Raw genomic sequence first — 19,742 nt, 5'->3', positions numbered from 1 at the left:
AAAATATGTATTTAAATTGTCTTATCTGCAAATGGCTTCAAACTAGGACAGAAGTCGGAAACTGCAGAAGATTGCACAAGGAACGAACTAGTTGGTGATATCGTAGCGAGATGGTAGTACACACTTCGTTTTTTGTTTTAATTAAAACATATGTTTAAGGCATATTTCAACTTAAGGGGCTATGTTAGAAATGGTAAATTTTAAGAAAACATGATTCATTTTTTTGAACGTACACGTACACTTCAAAACAATCAAATAAAATTCAAAAAATGTTACAAATCCACTTACTTATATATACTGCTTCGATTATATTCAGTTGTATACAAATATTACATAAAAACTAATTAATAACTATATTATTAACAAACCAATGGTGATAAATCTTTATCAGAATTTATACATTTTGAGTATAGAATTTACAAATAAATGAAAAAAAAGTTAATTTAATATAAAATAAAAAAAATGTGCTTAACCATAAATTGTTGACCACAAGAAAGAGTTTAAGAATAATTGTACATTAGATATAATATACATAAGATAGCAAGTTACAAATTATCCCCAAACAACAGATTAAACAAAACTAATCATTTAGAAATAAAGCTTGTATTAATTTATTTATTTAAGAAGGAAACGTCTACATTATTAGTAATGACAGAGTAATTTCCAATTATACTTAATTACTTTAAAATATTTAATTAGAATGCAGTGAAAATTACTTAACCTTTTGTGGTTTATAAATTTAGTTGTTAGTTATTTATTAATTAAATACTATTCATTAGCGATATATAATTATTTCATTTCTATAAAAATTCTGTGTAATCCAAAAACCATTACTTTTTGCAGGCAAAAGTATGATTTGATCTTATTATTTATAAATTATTATTGAGACGAATGTTTCAAGATAAATTAACATTTTATCAACGAAACATTAGCTTCATAAATTCAGGTACAATCAATATCTTCAATAAAATATTTAATTATAATTATGGCAATAACTGTTAAGAAGCTTAATTTTTTCAAACATATTTTTTCTAACGAAACCTAGAATGAAAAATATTAGAAAATAACGAAAATTATTACTTATTGAAAGAAGATAATTGACCGTATGAAGTAGATTATAGGAGAATCGTCCGGGTGGCGGTCAATAAAGGTATCAAAATAATAAAATAAAACTATTTATTGTAAACAAACGTTTCGCCCAACTTTACAAGGCTTCGTCACGTCAGGGCTGTGAGGATAAGGTGCTGAGGTCGACTGGTCTCAGTGGACCTCAGCACCTTATCCTCACATAGTTCTCTTTTACTATTTTGATACCTTTATTGACCGCCACCTGGACTGTCCTTCTACAATCGAAAATTATTACTATTCGACGAAGACATATTACGAAAAAGAAAAATTTTGAACTCCAAAATTCGAATATTTAAGAAATGCTAACCGAAAGTAATGTAGGTGCAGATAATTAGAAAAAGATTATCCTCAGAATCGAATTGTTCCTTTCGCATTTACGATTTACAAATCAAGGACCAGCTTTGGATCTGTGTCTGGTTTTGTCTCCTCTTCACCTTCCCCAAACTGGTCGTTTCTGTCTTGGCGTGATTAACCTAAGGTTCAGAGTGCCACAATTAAAATCTGTGCATCCAGCGCCAGGTCGCTTCGGGCCCTTACTCTTATCCAGGAAGCAAGTTTCTTTAATACTCGTATGCCCTATTGATGATTAAATTTTTATATAAACAACACAATAAACATATTTTATCTATCAATGAAAGAAGCAGGAAAAAGTCAGAAATCTTCCTTCGTTCCTTGCCTTGGGACCTGTTTTTGTTCAAATACCTTTCTCCAGGACTGACTGGGCAGGATTCCATTCCAGAGGCTGCTGGAGAAAGGAGGATCCACGGTACTGTTCATCATTCCTAATTTAGGAAGAGTTCTAACAACCAGCTAAATACTACTTCCGTGACATGGTAGGGAACTAAGGATTTTAATATTGAAATTAGATAGAAGTGCCTAAAGTTTAAAATAATCACTTACATTATTTTATTTTAACATAAACCCCACAAATCAGAAGAATAAAATCCATAATTAGATGGAAACAACTGATTCATTTACAAAAAAATCACAATAACAGTATAATAATTTTTTACTCTTAAAATTAAAGGATGGCTGTAATGAAAGAATTTTTATTTAAAAAGACTATTCTATAAAAATTATTGGCAACCAGTTGAAAATAAACTTCTGTTTAAATGATTAAATTTTTTAATTAATTTAATTAATTTTTTTTAAATATTTATTTATTGCTATTTACAACAGTACATTATAATACATTCAGTAAATTTGATCTTAGTTAAATTGGAGTGTTACAGGCGTGTAGAGAAACTACTCATTGGTAGCACTCTAATGACATTTTACATTAGCTGGTCTCGTGGACATCTTCTTTTCAGGCGCCTCGGAGGATTGTCAGAAATGGAAGAGGATGCAAGATTAGAAACTAGGGGGTTTGAGTGGTTAGAGAGTTTATAGTGGAAGAAGTGATATCTGGGTCGGGCTAGATCGGTTAAATAGGGAACATTAAGGTCTTTATGTATGATTTTATTCCGGTTAAATTTAATATTTTAAAACAAATGAAAAATTTTACGGATGAATTGGAATTATTTGACATACATTGAAATATAACATTGTAGTCATAAATGTCCCCAAAGTTGGTCTTCCAAATATTTTTTAAAAATCCAAAATCATAAAAAAGCATAGCGAGTTCAAATAAAAATAATAATTTATATTATTTTATGAAATTAATTTAAATTCTATGTACATCCATACAACAAATATTTTAATTAGGAAGAAAATGAATAAGAAAGAAGCTACTTCAAGATAATGACGCTACTTATTTTTACAGCCGTATCATGTCTCACTTATTTTGATAGGTAAGAGGTATGAGAAGAAAAAACAAGCTAGTTATAAAAATAAATATATTAGGCTTATAGTTTAAACAACATTGATATGTTAAAAAAGTGTATATAATAATTGTTTTTTTAAAAATGCCAATACGATAGTCTTTACAACTATTACTATTACATTCAAATAAACTTTTAACTCAAGGATTATACCGTCCTTACTCCTTACCATTATGTCCCTGAATCCGTCCATATTCAGAATGAAACATGGAAGTTTCCAAAATATCCTGTTTTTGAATCGTTTTTCCATAAGTAATTGTAGAAATGGGAACTGCTTCATGTTATATATAAGTACTGAGCAATAAGTAACAATTTGTTTGAATACTCACTCAGTTTAAATAAACAACAATTGGGTATTCAAGTTCCAGCCGACGGTCACGCTCGCTGAACGCTCCAGTTAGATAAAATAGATAATTCAGTAGGAGTATTCATGATATTGTGTTAAATGTAAAATGTTTTACCAGATTAAATGTTATAAGTATAGCATTGTGAGCAGCCCTATTTAAAGTCACATTAAATATTAAATGCATGAGAGCTCCTAGCGGATTTTCATAGCATCTTGTTTAGTAACCTTTTCTTCCAAAACTTCTTGCTATTGTTTACTTCTAAGTTTTGATTACAGTAATTTATAACAACATGCCTAAAGTTAGCAAAAAGTAGAAATGTGAAGATTTGGCTATTGATTGTCTTGGTTAAAAAAGTCCAAAATTCAGTCCAGAAGTATTCTGTATCTTGAATTATACGTAAACTAGTTTCATAATTTTTGTTGTGAAGATTGTCTATGCCTCTTCAGACAAGAACAGGCATCAATCACGAAAAGAAAAATTGCACTTATACCTACAGAGTTGTTTTTACTATAATTTAAATAATTCCTACAACTCCAAAATTATAAATGTGAGGGTGGTTATAACTAGAAAATTCATCTTAAAATAAAGCAGTAAATAATATAACTCTATAAACTGTTTTAAACTCAATAAATAAATTCCATAATAAACAATAATTTATTGCCAAAACCTCCATGTAAAGTCATAAATAAATGCTGATTAAAAGACATTTACAAATATCTTAGGATACCATAATTCCTAGACGTTGAACGATCAGATAAGACGAAAAATTGCCATCTGCGCATGATTCCTTAAAAAAAAAAATGTATGACGTTTGATCCAAGTAAAGAACCACACACTAATATATGATAATATATTCTTCAGGTAGCGTATAATTTGGAAGCATATAATTGGTTGAATATTATGATAGGTCTCTTAACTATAATTATATAATCGCAGCAGAGATTCATTTGTATCCATCTCAAAACTCTGATATCTGTTTATTACAACGAAGTAAAAATAATTTTAAAAAAAGCAAAATAAGCAAAAACGAATATATTAATGTATCGTATTTGTATCTGTATTCTGAAAATTATCTAATCATACCTTTATGAATTTTAGACAGTGTAATTATAAACACCTTACCGTATCTTTTTATTTATTATCAGTAAATCAACAACATAACTATCATGCTGATTTTATAATTTAAAGTTTTTTCCCCAGAATTAAAAAATAAAACCACAGTGAAAATTAATCAATGCAAAATATATGTTTTAAATAATAAGCTTAATCAATCACAATTAATATAAATTAATCTTACAAGAAGAAGGTATAGTGAGGTGGTCACCGATTTTGATCATTGTTTTTTTGTTCATTTTATACCTAGAAATAAGGGGCGCGGTGTCCAGTTAGTTCCAAAAGAATTGCTCCATCTCTTTCTTTGTGAACCGCTGAACTAAACCATTCCTAAGAAGTTTGGAGTAGATTGGTGTGGTAAAGGAGTATCAAAATTATTATATTTTATTTTTAATTTCGAAAAATAAAACTAATGGCTGTTTTAATTAACATTTTACACCCCTCAGGTAGATCAGTCAGTCTAAATATTTTCATATAATACTCACAGCACAGTTAAATAAATATGTACCAATTGATTCGTGGATTTTCGAAGAATCACTAAAACCAAAAGACACTTCACGTAAGATGGTTGGAATTAAAAATTTTTGTTTTTCGTTTTCTAAGGCTCATTGGAACTTTGGGACATGTATGTAATATTTTAGGATGTATAAACAAAAGAAAATATGTTCACAATCGGTGAATCGTTCGCGATGCCCATTAGTAAAACAAATACTAAACAAAAATTAAATTTAAAGGTCTAGTATTAATAATAATATATACTAAATATCTTATAAATAAATAAATAAATTAATAATAATGTATATTAAATGTTCAAATTTATATTATATAGTCATTCTTTTACCTAAAGGATTATCTAACGATTACAGTAGCGTAACAGGACTGCGCTCTAAGGATGACTGAGCAATGCAAGTGTTTTTCCTCTGCGCTCCTCCGTTCCCCTAAATAATTATGATGTAATCCCTCTCAGCTAAACTAAACGACTATGATGCTTAATGCCCTTATTGCATGTCGATGCTTAATAACTATATTATAAGTATATACATATATACTTGTAATATTATAATCCTTTTGAAGTGAAAGACTAACAAAATCAACCACAATTTTTATATACATAAATAATTAAAAATGTTCATTTCGTTGACATTTTATCCGTTTATGCACTGCACCCACACAAACGCCACATCAGTTGCACTAGTGTTGCTTACGACGCTGAAGGATAAGCTAAAAGATCAAAACGTAAGAATAAGATCAGTATGAAGATCCCATCTTCGCAATAAATCATATTATAACTATAAAGAAGGGCAAAGTGCATGAAGTAACACTGACATTCTACTTATAGGGGTTGAAGTGAAACGTAAAAATTCATTTTTTGTTGTATACATGTTGCCCTGTGGCAAACTGTATAACTAAATTACGTATGACCAAAGTGATTTTATTAATAATAGAAAATGGTTAGTTTATTAGTCAGTGATAATTTTGATGGTTTGTCGAATATACTTGAAGTCCTTACCGGTTAAGTTCTTTTCTTTTATGTGTTATGTGGCATATCCATCTCAGTCTTCTGTTGAATTAGATGCCTAAATAGCGTCAGAATGATGTCAATATTTTAATTTTATGTAAATAAAATAATAATTGAGGGATTTTTCAAAAACTATTCTAGTGAACAATTTTCAACTTTTCGAATCCTTGACTTTGTTCAAGTGTTCTTTCTTCGTCATGCCTTAATACATTTTATTTCTATGGAATAGATGAGCAAACACAAGCTGAAATTGTCAATCCATGACGATTTTAGCAGTAATTTTATCCATAGCTAATTTTTACCCATCTTTGTCGCTAAGGGTTTCAAATTATCAACAATATTTTATATGCTATCATTTTCAAGATTATTTTGTGTTTCAGGAGGTCAATTGTCTAAATGACAGGTTATTATTGTCTGTATTATCATTGCATGTAATTGTTTAAGCTATATTTTGTTGCTTTGTTTAGAACATGTATTTTACAGATACGAAGTAAAATTAATAAATAAATATTTTGTTCTGCACTTTTGGTCAGGTATGTTTTATTATAACAGGTATTTTAATTTTCTATAAAAAACTGGTATGTTATGCAATTAATCAGTTATGTTATGCCTTTCATCACAGGTGCACTTTAAATGTGTAGGAAAGAGGCATTTATAGACTGAATTCAATGTGTATGAAACCGCAAAGCATAGCCAGTTTTTTTTTTTATAAAAATAATAATTTATCAAATAAATCAAAAATTCGTATCCATTTTTGTCTCAACACTTTATTTTTCACCAGTCCAACGTTTCGGCCATTTTAGCCATCCTCAAGGACATCTAAATATTTAACAGCTTATATTATATCTTCATTTGTAACACTTATTACAACAACATTATTCACTAATAACATACCTTCAATATAATTTCTTCCTCACATTAATTTAAAGTTTCTTTTGCAGGCTATTCTGCTCAGGTCATTTTCTTTATTATAAGTTAAAAACCTATTTTTTAAAATTTAAAATCATTAATGTTTAATTTCCCTATATAAGATTATCAACAATTAATACACTACCATAGAACAAACCATCTGTAGGATTTTTAAAAATGATACGAGTCAAAAATGGATACGAATTTTTGATTTATTTAATAAATAATTACCTTGTCTCAAGAATTTGAAATAATATAATTAAAAGTAACAATACTTTAAAATAGTAAGCAATATGTACCCACTTTTATCAGTCTCTTATATTCTCTTTTGATCACTCTCAGCAGCACTGTTCTAGTGCTCAAACGTCCATACCAGTCAACCTGTGAATAAGAAACGAGTCATTAGAACATTCCCAAAATAAATGATTAATACTAACCTTAATTTTAATAAATTAAGAAAATATCAGACCGAGGAAATTCAATTTCGCAATGACTGGACAAAACGGATCCATCCAACAAAGATCCATTGATAACATTGCAAAGCGAAAGATGCGGTAGATGCCATCGCTCCATTGACTGGGTTGTAAATGGATTTCCACGCGGTTCTAGACTCCTTTATACAGCCAAGACCCCACGCAGCTACACCATATTTCACGGCAGTCGATCAAACTTTTTTTTCAGCAGAGAGGAATTTAAGTACCATAACCCACTACAACTTGATATCTAAAAGTACTGCTTCAAAGGTACGCATCAAAGGCGTTTAGCTTTATTATTATTATGTGATTATTACTATTATAACTTAGTTATTATAAGCTTATAACTTTATTATTATTGTCGTATTACTTAATTATTATGTAGAGATTTTCCTTAATCTCGGTTTCACCGGAAGTTGTACCTACCCGGAACCAGGTAAAGGGCGAGGCTATAAAAAAATTAATCTTTAATATTAATGAATTTTCTGACTATGCTCGCAGTCATGAGCAACACAGCTCTCTTGCTTAGTTCCAGAATATGTAACGACAGATCCAGGTCCTTAATGCTCTCCAGTCTCGTCTCTGGGATCAGATCATTGGTTGAGATAACCATTGGCACCCTGACTTCCTCAAGCTTGTACAGTTGTTTTAATTCCTCACCTAGAACCTGATATTTCCGAATTTTTTTGGCTATCTTGTGAATATTATTATTATTATTTTACTATTATTATAACTTCAATAATCAGCTAATAACTTTATTATTGTTACTTTATTATTATAAGTGCATAACTTAATAACTATTAATTTTCTGGATTTGCCTATTATATTGGAATTACTTCTATTTCTTTAGGTACAATGATAAATTGGCGTGTTTGTCAATTTCTGAGGGAATTATATTTAAATAATCCTTGCATATTTAAGATAACAGCTAATTTGGAATTTTGATAAAGGTCCATTGACCATTTTGCCTTTAAGGCATTCGTGGCCATCTTCTTTTCAGGCGCCTCGGAGGATTGTCAGGAATGGAAGAGGATGCAAGATTATAAACTAGGGGGTTTGAGTGGTTAGAGAGTTTATAATGGAAGGAGTGATATCTGGTTTGGGCTAGATCGGTTATATAGGGAACATTAAGGTCTTTATGTATGATTTTATTTGTGACAAAGTAGGGAGCATTGAGGATTTTACGAAGAATTTTGGATTGTAAGGATTCAATACGAGAGGAATTCGAAGGTTTGGTGGAGCCCCAAAGCTCAACTCCATATATTTCCATGTATGTCTAATAATTCCAATTCATCCGTAAAATTTTTCATTTGTTTTAAAATATTAAATTTAACCGGAATAAATACATAAAGACCTTAATGTTCCCTATTTAACCGATCTAGCCCGAACCAGATATCACTCCTTCCACTATAAACTCTCTAACCACTCAAAACCCTTAGTTTCTAACCTTGTATTCCTCTTCCATTCCTGACAATCCTCCGAGGCGCCTGAAAAGAAGATGGCCACGAGACCAGCTAATGAAAAATGTCATTAGAGTGCTACCAATGGGTAAGTTTCTCTACACGCCTGTAACACTCCAATGTAACTTAGATCAGATTTACTAAATGTATTATAATGTACAGTTGTAAATAGCAATAAATAAATATTAAAAAAAAAAATTAGTTACGCTTCATGTTCAATTAAGGCATTGTGAAAACCACGCAACAACTAGAAAAAACATTGGCTTCTTACAGACTATATAAGGTTTTTTATGCTTGAAAAGTTTAAATGTTAGTTATAACCTTTTTAGAGAAATTTCTTCAATTATCCTTACTGAGTTTTGATTATATTGAAAATGAAATGAAAAATAGTTTATAAAAATACAAAGATAATTTTAATTTTACTACTAAATATATTGGCCAAAAACAGTGTTGCCTTATTTAATTATAACTTTTATTAAATATAAATAATTTTAAATACAGAGAAGAAAAAACTAAATACATTACAAAACTAAAGGACTAAATACATTAAAAACAAAACAATACGGTAGTTACAAAATGTCTGTGCTATTATAATGAAGAGTAAGCTATGGAAAGCGAAGCAAAGAGACTGGATTTAAGATGAACTCCATGGGCGTGGCAAAGAAGTATGGGAGGAATAAGAGCCAATCACCGGCTGCCATCTGTTACAGTTTCGAATACAATGAAAAACGTTAGTTAGACTACCTATTAACCTCAACGTAAGCCTGAGTTCCATGGGCGTGATAAACTTTCCATTTGAAGGAGAGTGGAGTATGCCACCCTTCCTCGCCCCATTATTGCAAATAATATGCGTTCGATAAAAACAGTACAGTAGTCAACAAACAGGTATTTTTCATATTATTGACTTTATATTCTAGGGTATATGGAAATTTCCTTACTTGCAAGGCTTGCCTTAATTGAAAGGCTAAGCAAAAACTATTAATTATTAGTAACCTTCAAGCTTCATAAAGCGGACTGCGAGAAATGAAAACACAAAAGGAACGAAGACGTATACTTACGTATATGGAATAAAGACATTCCTACCTAATCGTGATATTGTGAAGTCACGGAATTAGGTGTCTGGAGGAAAGATGAATATCCATGGAACTATGATTACAGAGTGAGGGGTAAGAATACTATCGGAAGATTATGGGTCTGGCGGAACTATCTTGAGAAAGAAAAATAATAGAATACAGGCATCTAAACGGGTGTCCTCTAAGTTATGTCATGACTGTTATTAATTATATAATCACATACACCGATAACAGAGCGAGTTTACTGACGGAGCTGTGGATTGATTACCTCAAAGCCTAAACCGACTGATCCATGGATCCATTACCTAATCAACAGCTGACCAGAGCCACTCAGCAAGACCACGACCTTGACACCAATCCTGAGGCTGGGTGAACGAACCGTTAATGATAGTGCTACAAACGAACGATCCCTAATAAAAGGCAATTATTCCTCCGAGCAATAAATGTTTAAATCCCCTCTCATGGAAGCTCTGTCAGCTCCAATCATGAGTTAGCTAAGGCTATTTAAGACCTAATGGAACCCCGAGGAGGAGTATGAGTCGAAATTTCCGATGCTATCAAGTATTACATAACGAGGTGAACATCGTTAAAATGAAGCAGCAGAGCAGAAAGCTTAAACATCATATATCACAACTATTATGCAATAGAAATGGGTGATTTAAATAAGTTATAAATATTGAAAACAAATTTTTTGTTAAAATGAAGTTAGGGATAAAAAGTAGAGACTGCAAACACTATATATTTTATTTGATATCGGAAGTAAAAGTCGACTTTTATATAATAAAAAAGTAGGATTTGTTCAAAAAACAGCTTGTAACTATTAAGGACTGTACAGAGCATGCGTAGTACGGGTTTTATCTCCCAAAGCCTGTACTGGGCATGCTCCACACATTACCGACCAGTCAGAAATGGTTATTGGAACATACATATTAATCCAATGCTAAGTTCTTACTTTCATTTATTCAATACCATTACCAATTATGTGATAACAACAATAATTCGTCACATGCATTACGTTACGAACAGAAACAAAAAGAATTAAACAACAGAGCAACATTAGAAAAAACTGTTGTAATTTATAACTGCATGACAAAAATATAAAACAAGTAAATGTGTTGTTCGTAATAGTACATTGGCATAATACAGTTTTATGGAGGACTACCCATACCACAGTCTTAAGGAGAATTACCAATAATACAGTGTTATGGAGAATTCCCGATTAATTATGGAGAATACCCATTGATAGAACATTTATAGAGTAGGAATCGAGGCCATCTTCTTTTCAGAAGCCTAGGATAATCATCAGGTATCGAGGAAGAAAGGTTAGAAACAACTGGGTTTGGGGATTGATATCTGGTTCTAGCCAAATCGGCAACATTGAGATCCATATAATTGATTTTACATGTGATATAGTAAGGAGCATTTAGGGTTTTACAAAGAATCTCCGATTGTAAGGATTGGATTCCAGAGGAATTTAATGGTTTAGTGGAGCCCCAAAGCTTGACTCGGTAAGTCCAAATAGACCTTATTATGGTCGTGTAAATGAGTCTTTTGTAATTAATGGGAAGTAGACCTTTTGTCTAGTAAGTGCTGTAATAGTCAGAATCGGCGAGCAGTTTCCCGTGGTTTCAGACTTGTATGAGGATTCCAAGTTAGTCGTTTGTCCAGATTTAGTCGGATCAGTCCGAAGTTACGTTCATTTGCTTGGAGAAAATAATTAAGCTGTAATGATGTAATTGAGCACTATTTTTGATTCCGGCGGCATCATGGCGGCAGAAGTCTATTTTTTAGTTCTTTTTCAAGAGCATAATTGTTTTGAAATAAATTAATCTTCGTGTAAATTAAGGAGCGTGGGTTCCCGGACTGAAATTTCAATCAACTTAAGCTTTAATGATCAACTATTATAATTTTAACAGCACCAATATAATCAATCTAAAAAATTGATTGTAGAATACATGTTTGTGGTTTTTCTAACTAATAACTATTCCAAGAGAATTTAATTGCATCACGTTACTGCTATCGAATCCTGAAGCATCAAAACGTTTCTCTCCAATTATCGATTCGAAGGAAATCACATGGCCTTACTAGCATCCTCCTCTTTATATAACCACCTTTGTCTCCCAATAATGATTTGATTACAGACAACAATTTCCATAATCAAAGCTTACGTGAGCACAATGTCGTTGCGGTAACTAAAATGTTATGAAATAAATGTTTGAAGTTTAGGATCGCAACTAATAGATACAATTAGGTTTTATGTTAAGTATGATAACATAAAAAAAAAAAGCTTCAATATTATACGAAAAGAACTATGCGATGAAATCAAAACAATCAAAATTTTGAAAATAAACTTTATGACAGTAGGTTATATTAAATTTAATAATGAAATGATATTATTATATAATATTTTTCTGGAAATTAGTCTCTTTAGAACAATTTTAGGTTAAATAATTTATTAACTATAGGCTATGCTTATTTATGGCTTATATCATAATTACATTGTGCGTTCTTTTCACAAATAATACGTACATAGGAGGGACGCTAGGTTTTAATTACTTGTAATTAATTTTCATAATATCTCATTTTTTTTTGTTATAACAACTGAAGTTAAGGCAGCTTTGTTTTCAGAAAAAAAAAAAAATTGTCCTCAGAATTAGAACTTTTCAATTGCATTTCAAGGAACATGTTGGTTCCGTGACTTGTGGGTCGTCTGAAGGCGAGGGAGTTAAGACGTCTATCATAGCAATCTTGGTTCTGCAAAGACACTGGTTCGAATGTGGCCCATTGGGTAGATAGAAACTTGTCACTAATTGCATGTAAAGACATACAAAAAAGCATCAATTATCTAATCACACGCCCTCCAGCCCAAAATCAAGTACACACCAAGTTAATGAGATAGTCATTCATTCATAAACCTTCGGTAAAAGGACTCAATCAATTTGCATGCAGACCTTTTGGAAGTCCTGACAGAGTAGGTTCAGAATTTTGGCAACCAAATTTTCAAATTAAATACCTCACAGAGTACAATTCTTAGGTTTTGTTTTAATAATATCGATTTGCGAACGTGTAGGACGAATTAAGTCGGAAGTTTACACGATTTTTTTATAAAATAAAATTGATACCTTCCAGTTTCTAACTAGAAACCTGCCAACTGACGACATTCGCCTAAAGAGTGCTTTCCCCTGGAGAAGATACAAGCGACAGTCACCGATCGGCGTGTAACCCCTCGCTATCCTTCAACTGTAACCTTTTGTCTCCCAGCAACGTTCGCACGGCCTCCATAATTGCTAGCTATTTCACGATTCCAAGATGCCAAGTGGCGATTGTCGCGCGATCATTACCGCCAATACAAACGAGAAGGTAGCGAAAGTTAACTGATCGCCTTTACTAGCGAGTATGTCAGAATTGTTTAGGTAACATCTTTAGTACTTCTTATACGTACATGTGTTGTATTGGGCGTTTACTCACTTATACGCCATGTTCTACTGTCATGAGTAATAAGCGACTCTATTATCATTATTGTGCTAACCTAATTTACTATTTATTTATTTTTATTATTTATTTATAATACTAATGTGGTTTGAAGGAGCTCTATTACCCCTACTACCATTGTCTATAAATATAAGACAGAATGCAATATTGCACAATAAAAAAAATATATATATTTATTTACTCTACTTATCATTATTTTTATTTATTGATTATTTACATCATTTAATACTTTTGTAAAGCATCATTTAATACTACGTGGTAAAGCACCTTTATGCCAAGAAGCCAAACGTAGGAAGCAAATACAATTACATTTTTTTTTTCACTTTATTTAACAATGATCATTATATAACTATGGCAAATTACTATCATGTGGATGGACTCTTTAATATAAGGTATAAGTGTACCTGATTTTGTGGTCGTTGACTGTTGGTTTTTGTTCACAAATCAAATGGAGTTTGAACAAGCGTTTGTGTTACATCCATACATTTGTGTCGAGTAAGTATTGTTTAGAACTACCAACAAATAAGTGATAAACTAGTTTTCATTAGTTAAATTATTTTTCCAGTATTCTAAATCAAGAATTAATCCTAGTCTGAATTGTAGATTTTATAATTCTATCAATTGTGTGTAAGTACATTGTTTCAGAGGTTGTCAACTAACATTAGCTGTTTATTTTTTTACTTAACAAAGCATAAATATACATAAATTTAATTAGAGGCTAATTAAATTAACATGTATCTGATAAAATTTCCCGAACGAAAGTTGAATTTATAGTTTACCTAGCACCAGGACCATAGCGAGTTCTGATTCGCCTTTGCCAATTTTGGAAAATGTATTTTTTTTTTCTTAATAATTTATTTATTGATATTTACTACTGTATACATATATACACATCAAGTAAATTTTCTGTAAATGACATTATGACATGATAAAAACATGTGGAGAATCTACCCATTGATAGAACTCCAAAAACATTTCTAAAGGAGAAGATCTCGAGGCCAACTTCTTTTCAGACGCTTAGGAGGATTATTAGGTAGTGAAGGAGAAGCCAGGTTAGAAACGAGTTGGTTTGGGTGGTTGGGAAGTTTATTATGGTAGGATTGGTATCTGGTTCTGGCCAAATCAGCAACATAGGAGACTTGGAAAATGTGTTTAAAATTTCCACAAAAACTGTCATTAAGATAGAAAAGCTAAATTTGAAAATGATCTAAATGTCCAGTCGAATATAGGGAAATTTTCATAGTTAATTATGCGGCCTCTTGAAGGGCCACAGCTCGCCAGTGCCAATCTGTGAATTTTATCCAGCTACTTTTCCTATATTAACGTTTTATTTCATTTCGTTTACCTATAATTTGCTCATTTTAATAATAAAAATAGAGTTAATGGAAGATAAGTCAGGCGTCCATTGTACTTGTCTCTCTGTAACACACAAGGATGTGGATACCGACGTTCCTTACTTACCAGGGATTTTTTATTTGTGGCAAGTGTTAATTTGTCGATCTGGCGTATTTTTTAAATGTATTCCATAATACATAACATAATGCGTTCTAAATATTCCAATATGGATACTTTTTGGAAATAATAAAAATAAATTGCGGTAACCTGGATAAATCAACAGATCAGGTCTTATTTATTAAATAGATTATTTTCTACATTACAGTTTTAAAATTTCAATATTTTTTTTTAAATTATCAATTACTAGTTATAGGTAATTAGCATGAGGTATTCCATCCATTATCCAAATAACCAACAGAGCAAGAAAATTTAAGGATTTAGATTCGCTCTAACAAAAATCTCTTTCTTTTTTTTTGTAATCAAGGCTTTGATTTATAATTCAGTTGAGAGTTCTATTCCCGGTTCATCCGAGCTTGGGCAAACAGTATTTGCATAACAGACATTGCGAATTAAAGCTAAAGAAGAATTTCTTTACATAAGCTAATGATGCTACGGGAGGAACGATTTCTTCAGAGAAATTACCACTGAGAAAGGAAAACAGCCGTCAGCCTGGGAGGTTTGTTTACACGTGGAGGAGTCACCTGAGCAGAACACGTAACGAGTCATAACGAGGGAGATACTGATTCGCTTAAACCCTCCCTCCTTCAACACCATAAAAAATAAATAAATAGATAAAATAAGAGAATAAATGAATTTTAAAGAATCTGGTGCGGTGAGCGCAACACAGAACTTTTAGTTACCTCTACTTAGAGTTGAAAATAATTCTCCCTCGTTTCAGAAAAGATATTTCTGTACTTTATATACTTAATACTTTCCCGAAATTAATTTCCTGAATGAGCTTTTCAGATAGATAAATTGACAAACTCCAATTTCACCATCTTAAGAAAAGTAGAGGTTATTAAAATTAAATTCTAATATAGGGTGTTTTTTTAAGGCCGATAGAACTTGAAATTGTAAAAAATAACACAAAAAATTAAATTGTAATCAAAATTTTTTTTTTATTCGAAAGATCAATACGTGACATTAACATTTGAAAATGATTTCGGGCATATGGGCACCGCGGCTGTTCTTGACGAAGCGCATTCTGTAAAATTGTGTTCAGCGATGAGGCGCATTTTTGGCTTAACGGGTTTGTTAATAAGCAAAATTGCCGCATATGGTCGTGCGATTTGACACCTCTCGATTATTTCCTGTGGGGCTACGTGAAGTCACTGGTTTATGCTGATAAACCAGCAACAATTGACGCCTTGGAGGCCAGCATTGTTCGTGTTATTCGTGACATACGGCCAAAATTGGACGTCCAGAATGCGCTTCGTCAAGAACAGCCGCGGTGCCCATATGCCCGAAATTATTTTCAAATGTTAATGTCACGTATTGATCTTTCGAATAAAAAAAAAATTTTGATTACAATTTAATTTTTTGTGTTATTTTTTACAATTTCAAGTTCTATCGGGCTCAAAAAACACCCTATATTAACCATTTATTCAAACACAAAATGTTACAGAATCAATATTTAAAATGATTTTATGGAGCTTGTCATCCAGTCAACTAAAAGATTCGTAAACAAGTCAAGTTAAATTAAAAAAAAAAACTGTTTAATAACTATTGTGACATAAAAACATTATTCAGATTGGTGCGGAAAAAAAACGCAATGCGCATGCGCCTGCAAGCTCAAAATTCAACTCGCCTTAGAATACACCTTTTCTTCTTACGTTTTTCTTCATTTTCCTTTACCTTCTACGAGTTCATATGCTACATAGTGTTTTTCAAAAAACTTTGGCTTTTCAATGCTATATTATATATCTTCATAACTACTCTTATTTTCGAAAATGTGTATCCCAAAAAATATTTTTTTAATTTATTAACTAATAAAACTAAAATTAACTATCAAGTTCTTCTATAATTTATATTTATCCATTTTTACACCTAAAGATGTGAGAAGGTAAATCATTTCAGATAAACCAAAATTAAAGGTAACGGTAAACGCGGGCTACTTGAGTAAAAGAAAAAAATATTTGGTTCTCGGCGAAATCTCAACTAAAGTATAATGACGTAGTTCAGTGCTACGCTAGTAAGGTTTCCAGTTTAATCAATCGTTAGGGCCATTTTATACTGATCCTAAAAAAAGTGTAAAATCGATTATTTAAAGCGGCACTTCCGGTTGATCGATTTTAGCGAAAATATTGCTGTAACATCCCATACATACACTTAAACAAGTCAATTTAGTTTCGAACGAATTTTCATTTTTGAGTCAGTCTGGTCACACACAGACCATTTTAGGGGCCATGGTTATTTGTAGTCAGAGGACCTCGAAAACTCGGTATCAAAATTTTTCACGATGGTAATAATTCCAATAACAATATATTTCATTCATAGCTAAGTGAAAGTAAAAATGCAAAAAAGAAGTTTTAATACATTTTTTGAGGCTAAAAACTTGTGTAAAAAGTTGAATATATTTTTTTTCAGTTGTACAACGTTTCGGGATATATGAAGGGATATGAATATAATAGATGACATGATTTCCATAGTGATATTAAAAGTATTACGTATATGAGGTTTCTTAAAGGTGCATGAATATGGGCCAATAGTCCCGAACTGTTGTACAATCAGAAAGAAAAATATAGAATAAAATATATTCAACTTTTGGAAGTTTTAACCTCAAAAAAATTATTGAAATTGACTTATCAGACTTCCTAAAAAGAATATCCAGGAAAAAAGAAGCGAGAGATATATTTTAAGAATAAAATTTTAAAAATGGAATGACTCCATAAAGAAACGAAAAACAAGTTTAGTTTTCTCATATACAACAAATTATCTTCGCCGAGTGGCTGAGAGACTGAAAACAATAAGACAACATGAAATGAGAACAGCAATAGGCATAACCCACTTCAACATTCTAAAAAAAGACTTACAATTCTAAAAAACAATTCAACTTATCCTGAAAACAGTTTTAAGTATGTTGCAATGTTCAGGCTTCTGAAATGAGAAGAACTACTGCCGGAATTAAAAATTTTTTTTTAATTTTTTTATTTTTACTTTCATTTGTTTTAGTAATGAAATAAAGGGAAGCTCCATGATCTATATATAACTGATATCCCTAAATAAAGGGAAGCTTCATGATCTATATATAACTGATATCCCTAAATAAAGGGAAGCTCTATAACCTTTATATAACTGATATCCCTAAACACCTTGGAATTATTACATACTATTTTAGTTTGTTTCCATGTAGACAATTACAGTTACCTTACCCAAGTAGAGCTATCTCATTCTAAGTCTAAGTTAGCTATTTTAAGGGGAAACTACATAACCGATCTAAATGACTACAAATCTTTTTTTTTTATTTATTTAATGTAATTTACAACTGTACAAAATAATACAACAGGTAAATATGTTGTATGTTTCATATACACTTGAAAATCTTGGGAAGGAACCACCCATTGGTGGTACTTCAAACATTAATTTAAATTAGAAGTCCGTGGCCATCTTTTTTTCAGACGCCTCAGGGGATTATCACGGATTGTTAAGGATGAAATATTAAGAACTAATGGGTTAGGTAATGTATACTAATTTTTTGTAGTGAATGGGAAGTTTAGAGCGTTTGTCAAGTAAGTGTTGTTGCAATCGGAATCTACGAGCAGTTTCAGTCTTGTGTGTGGATTGACTACAAATCTAAAACACAGATCTCAGTTTAAGTTAGGAATAACTATTGATCCATGCCATACTTCAACCTGTATGAACCTGCAGTGTTTAGCTGTCTGAACAAGCGATTTATTTATTATCTACCTAAAAGCATCGAGATTTGAATAACGATAATGTATCTAAGCTAACCTACTCCTCGATAATCTGGACAAAAAAGAAATACAAGGCTCGACCTTGGGTTATTTCAAGGTGGGAGCGATTGAGATCTTCGACCTGGAAATGGCTCTTTGGGTCTCTGTCCGGTTCAACAACCGAACCGCCAACACTGAACGCTCCGACTTCCTCCGGGTGAGCATTCATCGGTACGTGCCCCATGTGGGTGCTCCTGCAGTCCCGTTAGCCGCCCTTTGTCACTGTGGGAGGCAGCGCGCTCAGATAAGCAAACAGGAAACTATCATGATAGTGTTTAGGGCACCGCCGGATGCAGGCGTTGATCGCCATGTTACAGTAACGAATTGTTAATTAAAGTTAGATTGTATCGAGCCGGCCGGCGTGACCTGACGTGTAATTGCTTTGGCGACACGATATATTACAGGTGGACAACAAACAGTTCTCATAACAAAAAGCAATTATACGGAATCCTTCTTCTAAAATACAATTCAAGAATAAATGCGGTTTGCCAAACAACAAATTAAGGTGCAAACATAACTCATAACCCAAAGCTAGAATAGTAAGTAATAAACAATCCAGCTTATTTCTTATCCCCTAAATATGACATTTTATGGAATAAACCTAATAGAAATCGTGCTTTTGAGGTTAACAATATCGTACGTATCATGTAAATTGTTACACCAGGGCCCTGTTTCATAATAGAGCACAAACTAATACTATTAGACTTGTCGATTTAACTTAATACAATTGCATTGACTTGTACAATAGTAACTTGTACTTCAGTACTTTTTAATTCCTTTAATATCACTAATAGTCCTCCCTATTATGAAAACAAAGATATTAGTGTAATTAACACCTTGTTTCTACACTTGTATTTTGAACTAATACTATTAGCTTTCATTATGAACCTGGACCCAGGTTTTCCTGCAGGTGTTATTGCAAACTACTTTTATTTATACAAAGTACTAGCACAACATTATATAAGACGTAATCACTATAGTCGATTCTTTAAAAGTAGTTTCGTTTAAATATAAAATCATTGAATTTATCTGTAATATAATAGTAACTACTTAAAAATGAAGAAAGCCAAGAGCCTTCAATTCAACAAGATAATAATTAATATTTTTATTCATTTAGATT

The 19,742-nt window shown here is 31.7% G+C and overlaps 1 protein-coding gene across 4 annotated transcripts in view; it reads right to left on the bottom strand.

Annotated features, from left to right (window-relative positions):
* The window catches only part of LOC106692507 (prolyl 4-hydroxylase subunit alpha-2), a 155,680-nt gene that overhangs the window by 116,745 nt on the left and 19,193 nt on the right, over nucleotides 1–19,742 (bottom strand). For all 4 annotated transcript variants that reach the window (XM_014438486.3, XM_067049020.1, XM_067049019.1 and 1 more), the window contains exon 2: nucleotides 7,140–7,217. The gene's annotated coding sequence lies outside the window, so the exon portion shown is untranslated. The remainder of the gene's footprint in view (nucleotides 1–7,139; nucleotides 7,218–19,742) is intronic.

Source organism: Halyomorpha halys, unplaced genomic scaffold (genome assembly GCF_000696795.3).
Source record: "Halyomorpha halys isolate HHAL.00 unplaced genomic scaffold, Hhal_1.1 Scaffold58.1, whole genome shotgun sequence".
Lineage (NCBI taxonomy): Eukaryota > Metazoa > Arthropoda > Insecta > Hemiptera > Pentatomidae > Halyomorpha > Halyomorpha halys.
Note: the sequence above shows the minus strand (reverse complement) of the source record. Positions and strands in the feature narration are given on the sequence as shown.